Genomic DNA, 8,988 nt, shown 5'->3' on the forward strand with positions numbered 1-8,988 from the left:
TGCTCTTGTTGAGAAATCTAGGGCATAGAGGTTAAATGATTTCTCTTCTATTAGTAACTACTTGTGAGTGATTTTTACTTCTTTAGATTAGGATATTCTTTTACTTAGGTTAGTAGTGTTCTTCTTCATCAAACAACTACTAATGCATAAATCATAAAGAGACAAGAGACATAGAATACAGGCTATCGACCAGGGAAAAAACCTCTCACTCTTTGAGAGGAAAACCTAAACAAATTATTCTTCTTATAGAGATTCCAATTGATGAATCCCAAGATCAAGACCCTTGACCTATTTGCCTTTCCAATACTAAAACACAACTTCCCTTCCACTACTCTTCATGCCCAAGTCAATACAAATTAAACTTCTTCTTCTTCCCTCTTTTCGGCTACACTTCAATATTGACTTCCTTATTCTTTAGATCGGCACTGTATTTTAGCCCTAATTGCAACACATATGGTGATATAACCTCATCATCTCCTTCGATTGGACTGGAAGTATTTCTTATTCAACTTGAGTTTCTTGAATAATCCTTGATTAGGCCTTTAGCATAGCAACAATATCTTCAGCCCTTTTTCTGTAGTAGTAACCCTATCCTTTCCTTTTACGTGTGGAGGTCAACGTTAAAACACAGTCCCAAACAGATCTTATTCCATTTTTCCTCCTTCTCTTGGATAGAGAGAATTATTATGAGATATTCGAACACCTTTTTTTTCCTTATACCTTAACCAAATTACAAACCACCAAAAAATACTTCTCTAAATAATTGTTCTTAAGTGGAATTTGAAATGCTCTGTTTATAGTTGTTTCCCATGCTAATTAGCTGACTTGACAGGAGGATGAGATGACGTGTCCATTTGAGATATTATATTATTCTTTTGAAGCTAACTTGAAGGAGGTGACTTTTTCCTGTTCTTGGAGGTCCTTCTTATACCTTTTATGACACATACAAAAACGTAATGTTCTCAAGAAGGGTCCTTCATACATGACATAGACTCAAATTGACTTTTATGAGTAGATGAAAAATCATAAAGGCTCACAATGGGATCCATCACTAAAAATAAAATTCCTTGTTCATGAAACCCATGAGATAAGAATTACAATAATAATTTGATTTTCTTATTTTCATCAGTTACATAAAATCACAATTACACATGTCATTATGAAGACCAAAACTAGTTATGCTTTTCAACACTCCCTCTTAACTAGGGAGGTATTCATAATGATACTTGGTCATTCTCAATCTGAAAAAAAATAAAAAAATATAAATAAATAAATAAATAAATAAAAATAAAAAAATAAAAATAAAAAAATCTCATAAGAAGATTCAGATTGGTAACCCATATGTTTAGCATCTTATCTACTAGCATTGTCACATAGAAAGGCCTTGAATAATATCTCTATCTCTCCATGAGATCTGAGAACAATACTAGTGAGACCAATGATGTATAAACATGCTCATCATTGTCTCTCTTGGAACATACCCCACCCGGGTTCTAAGGGTGTGTTCCACTAGGAATATTCTTATCTTGGTTTCCCAATCCTCAAATAATATCGGTCCTCTACGACTACTCTTATCTTGGATAACCTAGCTCATCCTCAAAGAGTATTGGATGCCATATGTTTACCCAATCCTCCATTTTATATTCTGAAGTGAAGACAAGAATGATGTGTCTATCTGTCCCTCTTAATTGAGAGGATATATCTATTCCAATAAAGAATGTACACATTCCTATGGAACAAATGTACCTAAGCTCTCTCTTGGCTTAGGAATTTCCAAGTTTCTTACAAGTAAGAAACTTGTTCCTAGGCTACCTCTTAATTAGGGACCTACAATAGCTCCTTGGGTGCAGATGATGGGCCAACCAACTACTTGAAGAACTCCTCCTCATGATTTCATGAACTTCTTTTCATTATCTAGGAGTCTTCATGTTTGGGACTTCTACATGGGGCACTAACCATCCATCACTTTCATCCATGAGTCAACCATGTCATCATCGAGAAGTGATCCACTAGTCCATATATGGCCTTCCTTCATGCCATCCTGCTTTCTTCGTGCCATGTTTACTTAAGGATATTTCATCCTACTACATGTGCATCGATCATGGAAGACATCCATAGATATTCCCTCGGAAGCCATGCATAAAACCATCCAGATATTTGTTCAAAAATAAATGAAGATTAAAATAAACATTACCTTTGTGATGGTCTTTCATCATGACATCTTCTAGTTTGCATCAGCATCTTGCATACGTATCGACACATCTCCTAACAATATATGTTGTTAAGGGTCCCTTTCTGTTATGAAACCAGCTCACAAAAAGATAGAAAAGAGAGGTCAACGCCTTAGAATTCAACCTCTTTGAGGGGGAAACCTCCTTTACATTACACAAATGAACAATTCTTGGATGATTCAAATGACAAAACCTCCTTTCTATATATAGGAGTCTAAGGAGTCACAATATAACCAAGCTGACCTAACAATAATAATATAAAGCCACAAAAATAACAATAGAGGGATTCTATGGGGCACAGTAATAACAATATGGGGACAGTAGGGGCACAACAATATTAATAAGGGATACAACTACAATAGTAATGGGGTAATCACTAGTATTATAGGGACCCAACATGCCCCTCTCCTTCAAAAAAGTGTTGTCCTCAATGCTTGAGTAGTTCTGGATGCTTCTGTATAAAATTCTCATCCTCCCATGTGGAATCTTCAGCGGATAAGTTCTTCCACTTGATAAGATACTTTGAAATTGATCGATTTCATAACTGTCGAGTTCTTGTTTCTGTGACTGCTTTTGGTTCCAATATAATTTTTCCCTCGTCAAGTTCTAGCAATATTGTTTGAACTGGGAGCTTGTCGCCTATAACATTCTTTAAACGTGAAACATGGAAAATTGGGTGCAATCGAGAAGCTGCAGGAAGCTCCAATTTGTATGCCATAGTACCAATCTTTTGCAACACCTTGTACGGACCATAATACTTTGGTGATAATTTATTATCCTTCTTAGCTTGCTTGAGGGACATTTGCTTATATGTTTGTACCCGTAGGAATACCCAATCACCTACATCAAAACTTATTTCGCTACAATGTTGATCTGCCTGTTGTTTCATTCTATTCTGTGCCAACAGAAGGTTATCCTTTAAGATTTGGAGGACTTGTTGTTGATGTTCGATGTGATGTTCCACTGCTTGAACCTTGGAATTTTCTCTTAAATATGATGTGATGGATGGTGGCTAATATCCATAAAGTGCCATAAATTGGGTCATTTTTTTCGTTGTATGGAAGGAAGTGTTGTACCACCATTCAGCCAGAGGCAACCATTTGACCCATTGTGTCTGTTTATCAGATACAAAGCAACAAAGATATCCTTCCAAACATTTGTTTACTATCTCAATTTTCCCATCAATTGAGGATGATAAGATGAGCTATGAGCTAACTAAGTACCAAGACAAGAAAATAATTCTGTCCAAAAATTTCCAGTGAAAATGGGATCTCTGTCACTTACAATAATCTTTGGGTTTCCATGTAGCTTTTGAATTGTTTCCATAAATGCAATAGAAATTGTATTGGATTTAAATGGATGTGATAATGCACAAAAGTGTGCATACTTGGTAAGTCTGTCAACTACCACCATGATGACACTCTTTCCCTTAGACTTGGGTAAACCTGTGATAAAATCCATTGAAACCTCCTCCCAACGTTGGCTTGGAATGGATAAAGGTTGTAATAGACCCGGTGTCTTAATTGTTTCAACTTTATTTTGTTGGCAAACAAAACATTCCTCCACAAAATTTTGAATATTTTATTTAAGGCCCTCCCAAAAAAAAAAATTCTTAACCCTGCGGTAAGTTTTTAAAAATCATGAGCGCCCTCCTAAGGGAGAAGTGTGCAATTCCATAAGAATCTTTTGTTTTAGCTAGGAATTCTTACAGAGGTATAAGCAATCTTTGTACCATAACGAATCATTTTTCCAGCTAAATGTATCAGACATACTGGTGTCTTGTTGTAGCTTTCAAATAAGTGCCCACACTTCTTCATCATTCTTCCATTCCTCCCTTGCTTCGTTTATCCAATCTGGTTGGATAATAGAAATGGCACACAATAATGCTTCCACATCCTCATCCTTTCTTGAGAGTGCATCTGCCACCACATTTTGCTTTCCTTTTTTGTAGATGATTTCAAAGTCATAACCCAACATCTTTGTGACCCACTTTTGTTGTTCTTCAGAGGATAATCTTTGTTCTAAAAAGTATTTAAGGCTATCATGATCCGTTTTTACCTTGAAGTGTCTTCCCATTAGGTAGGGTCACCATTTCTTAAGTGCATGGAGTATTGCCAACATTTTTTAAAACTTATCATAGGGTTAAGAAGGAATGGGTCTTTCATCTTGCATTAAAACAACACCAATTCCATTTCCTGAAGCATCACATTCCACAATAAAGGTTTTTGTGAAGTCTGGTGTAGCTAAGACCAGTGCTTGGCACATTGCCTCTTTAAGATGCTCGAAGGCCTTTGTTGCTTCTGGAGTCCATGAAAATGCATCTTTCTTCAATAATGTTGTTAGAGGTGCTGCTATTCTCCCATAATTCTTAACAAACTTGTGATAATACCCTGTCAACTCGAGAAATCCTCGCAGATGCTTTATGGATGTGGGGATTTTCCATTCCTTAATGGATTTAATTTTGCTAGGGTCTACCTTAACTCCTTCATGAGATACAATATGACCCAGATATTCCACCTCTTGTACTCCAAAGAAACATTTGGATCTTTTTGCATATAATTGTTTCTCCTCCAATAGTTGTAACACCCTGTCAACATGTTCAACATGATCCTTCCAAGACTTGCTGTAGATTAGTATATCATCAAAAAATACTAACACAAATTTTCTAAGGAATGGTTTGAAAATGGAATTCATCAAACCTTGAAATGTTGAAGGTGCATTGGTAAGGCCAAAAGGCATGACCAAAAATTCATAATGACCCTCATGAGTTCTAAATGTTGTTTTCAAATGTCTTCAGTCTTCATTCTGATTTGATGATATCCTAAACGAAGATCCAACTTGGTGAAGTAAATTGATCCATGCAATTCATCCAGTAATTCATCAATGACAGGAATGGGAAACTTATCTTTAATAGTGAGCTTGTTGAGCTCCCTATAATCCGGACACATGCACCATGATCCATCCTTCTTGTGCACCAATACTACTGGAGCAGAGAAAGAACTTTGACTCGGTTGAATTATAGCAGCCTCTAGCATTTCTGCAACCATACGTTCAATTTCACTCTTTTGGGCATAGGGATATCTGTACGGCCTGATGTTTGGAGGAACACTTCCTGGAATCAGATGAATAACATGATCATGATCACAAATAGGTGGCAGACCTTTGGGAGTCTCAAATACCTTGGAATGATTGTCCAACACTTTTTGAAGATCTGCAGAAATAGATGATTCGAACGTGGAAACATCTAGCGAACATAATTCTGCAATTACACCTCTTTGTTCCTTTTTTAGAAGCTTTGTCATACCGTTATAGATGATTATCTTTCCCGGTTTCCCTGCAATACCCCTTAATTCAACTTCCTTTCGTTCCACAGAAAATTTCATGAAAAGTTCTTGAAAATTAAAAGCTATTGTACCCAAGGATTGTAGCCATTGGACTCCTAGTACAACATCAGCACCTCCCATTGGAATGGAAAGCATTGGGCTAGTCAATACATATTCTCCCATGGATAGCTTGATATTATGGCACTTTCTAGAGAAATTTATTGTTCCTCCATTTGCAACCATCACTTGACACTCTGGTGCTAGATATAAGAAGCAATTCAATTCTTTTGCTACCTTACAATGAATAAAATTGTGGGTACTTCCTGAATCAATCAACACTATTACCTTTTTCTTCTTGATTTGTCCTTCTATCTTGATGGTTTGAGGAGTGGTAATTCCCACCAATGCATTACAAGATATGGTTGGATTCATTTCTTCTTTATCTACGCTTTGTTCCTGGAGTATATCCTCTTCTTTTGACCTTTCTTTCTCCTTTTTTTCTTCCTCTTCACAATCTATGTAGAATAATTTCTTCTTAGCACACTTATGACCTTTAGTGTATTTGCTATCACAACTGTAACAAAGCCCTTTTGCTATTTTTTCTTGCAATTGTTGTGGTGAAAACCTTATAGTTTGTGGAAGACTAGGGGCAACCACACTTCCATATTTATAGTTGTGAGTGGTATGCTTCCTGGTTGCCATAATTTTGCTTTCCATTTTTCTTGCTAACTTGAATGCCTTCTCTAATGAATCAGGTTCCCAAAGGCGAACATCATGTTGGATATTATCCTTTAAAGTCCCTATGAACACATCAACCCTATGCTCCTCTGGAATATTTTTTACCCTTATGTTCAATTTTTGGAACTCCTCAATGTGCTCCATTATCGAACCCTTTTGTTTGAGACTTATCAATTGGCTAAAAAAAGTGTTGCTTTTTGTATCCTCATAATGTGTTGTCAATTCTTCACGTAAAAATTGCCCAAGTGATAATTTGTTTACGAGAGAAAAGCCATTGATACCATACAAACTTATTTGGTTCCAAATATAAAGTTGCAATACGTACCTTTTGTGTGTTTTCACATTATTGAGATAAAAAAAATTGCTCCATCTGTAATATCCATGTTGCGGGATCCTTGCCATCAAACTTCCTCATATCGATTTTTGGAATATGGTGGGTCTTCGATCCAACATTAGAGTCTATGGAATCATGATTAACATTTCTTTTGTTCTCATCATGAGTTTCCTTTACTACCCTTTCACCATTAGTGACCATTTCTTGTAGCAACTTATTCATACTTATATTCAATTCTTCCATCTTATCATCCATGCCATCAATTTTAGCGTCCATGCCATTCATCTTAGCTTCCATGCCATCCATCTTAGCTTCTACGTCCTTCTTTAAACAATCCATCTTATCTTCTACACCTTTCTTTAAACCATCCATCTTAGCTTCTACATCTTTCCTTAAACCATCCATCTTAGATTTTGTTGCTTTTTGTGCAAGTGACACTTATTGCACTTGGTCTCGTAATTTTGATATATCATGTTGCATTTATTCCTCTTCTTCATGAGTCATGCTAGAGCTTTTAGTTTTCTTACTAGGTGTTTGCATTTTCTTTCCTCGGGGCATCAATTACCGATTCAAACTAATTTTTCAAAACAAGCTTATGCAAAAATTTAAAAAAAACTACACACCGTTTTTCACTTTGTAGAAGCTTGATATTGAATCTGATATATCTCTGCAATTTTGGATCATCCAGTTCTAAAATTGCAATCTGTAGTAGCCCTCTATGTCCTCTTTCCAATGCCACTAGTCTGATCCAAATTGGATTCTCCAAGGAAGCGTTGTGCACAATCTCCCAAGATGACTTGATTATAGACTAGTTCAGTAGAGCGAACTTGTATGACATGCCACGAGTCACTGTTTCGACCTTTGGCTCTGAAAGATATATACAAGAAACTACAGTCCATCCTCTTTCTATACCTTTTTATGAAATTTCAATCCGATGTTCAGAGAGAAAGTTATGACGATTTTCCCCAGGTCACCTGTTTGGAATGTAATTCAGGAGTTTGCAAAACGACCAACTTCCTCAGATCATATCTCCGAAAATATAATGCGAAAAGCTCTGAAATTCGGACCCAAGATTCAGCGTGATTTCTTCTCAAATGGGTTTGTTTTAGCTTCTGAAATGTCACAGAAAAAAAGTTATAGAAAAAATGCCACGATGACTTGTTTGGAGCAGCGAAACCCTAGAATCCAAAGCTCTGATACCAAATGTTATGAAACCAACTCACAAAAAGATAGAAAAGAGAGATCAACGCCTTAGAATTCAACCTCTTCGAGGGGGAAACCTCCTTTACATTACACAAATGAACAATTCTTGGATGATTCAAATGACAAAACCTCCTTTCTATATATAGGGGTCTAAGGAGTAACAATATAACTCAACCGACCTAACAATAATAATATAAAGCCACAAAAATAACAATAGAGGGATTCTATGGGGCACAATAATAACAATATGGGGACAATAGGGGCACAACAATATTAATAAGGGATACAACTACAATAGTAATGGGGTAGTCACTAGTATTATAGGGACCCAACAGTTTCTTTTTCAGACTCCATCAGATTCTTTATATATTCCATGGAGATATTCTAGTCAAATATTTTTGGTCTTCCGGACGTTGATTTCCTTTACCATGGTTGCATATTCTATGATATCTTCCTTCCTTTCTTCACACATTTCATTCCCAAGAGCTTCCAATCAGAGTTCCTCAATTGTAGTCAACCATCTCATATTTCATATGAGCATATATTATGTTGACTTCATCTAGTGAATGTGTGACCCATGCATTACTGCATCCCTTTGAGGGAGGAGATCCTTTCTTTTGATCATGCTCTTAAGATAGAGAATTACAACCATATGACATGACTTCCACAATATGAAATGTAAGCATACATACCTCATTTTTCCTTTGGGTCATTCATACATCCTGCATCAATTTCCTTGATTTAAAGAGCTTTAATCCCTTGATCTTGTTCATTTTTATGTCATCATACCATCATCTCACGAATTCCACAAGTTTGGAATTCTTGATGAAACACTTGCTTCTCCTTGTGATTGGTGAATATTTTAATGAAAATTTCATCAGAGAATATTGAGGATCTAAAGTATCCCCATCAGCAAATGTTTCGTTTTAACAGATGTATGATGAACCTTATACCATATGACCTTGCAATTTATCTTTCCAATGATATCCCCAATAACTATATCCTTGACTACGACAGATTCTAACTGTCTTTCATACTTCTCTATGATGATGTCCCAAGCTCTTGCTTTCAATGCTACTATGATGCCTTGATGCATCCCATCATTTTTCTTAGTGAATCATGATGTCCATATCTTACAATAAAATACTTAGGAACTTGA

Source organism: Pinus tabuliformis, chromosome 3_1 (genome assembly GCF_031772625.1).
Source record: "Pinus tabuliformis cultivar Carrire ecotype Pingquan chromosome 3_1, CPIR1, whole genome shotgun sequence".
Taxonomy (NCBI): Eukaryota; Viridiplantae; Streptophyta; class Pinopsida; order Pinales; family Pinaceae; genus Pinus; species Pinus tabuliformis.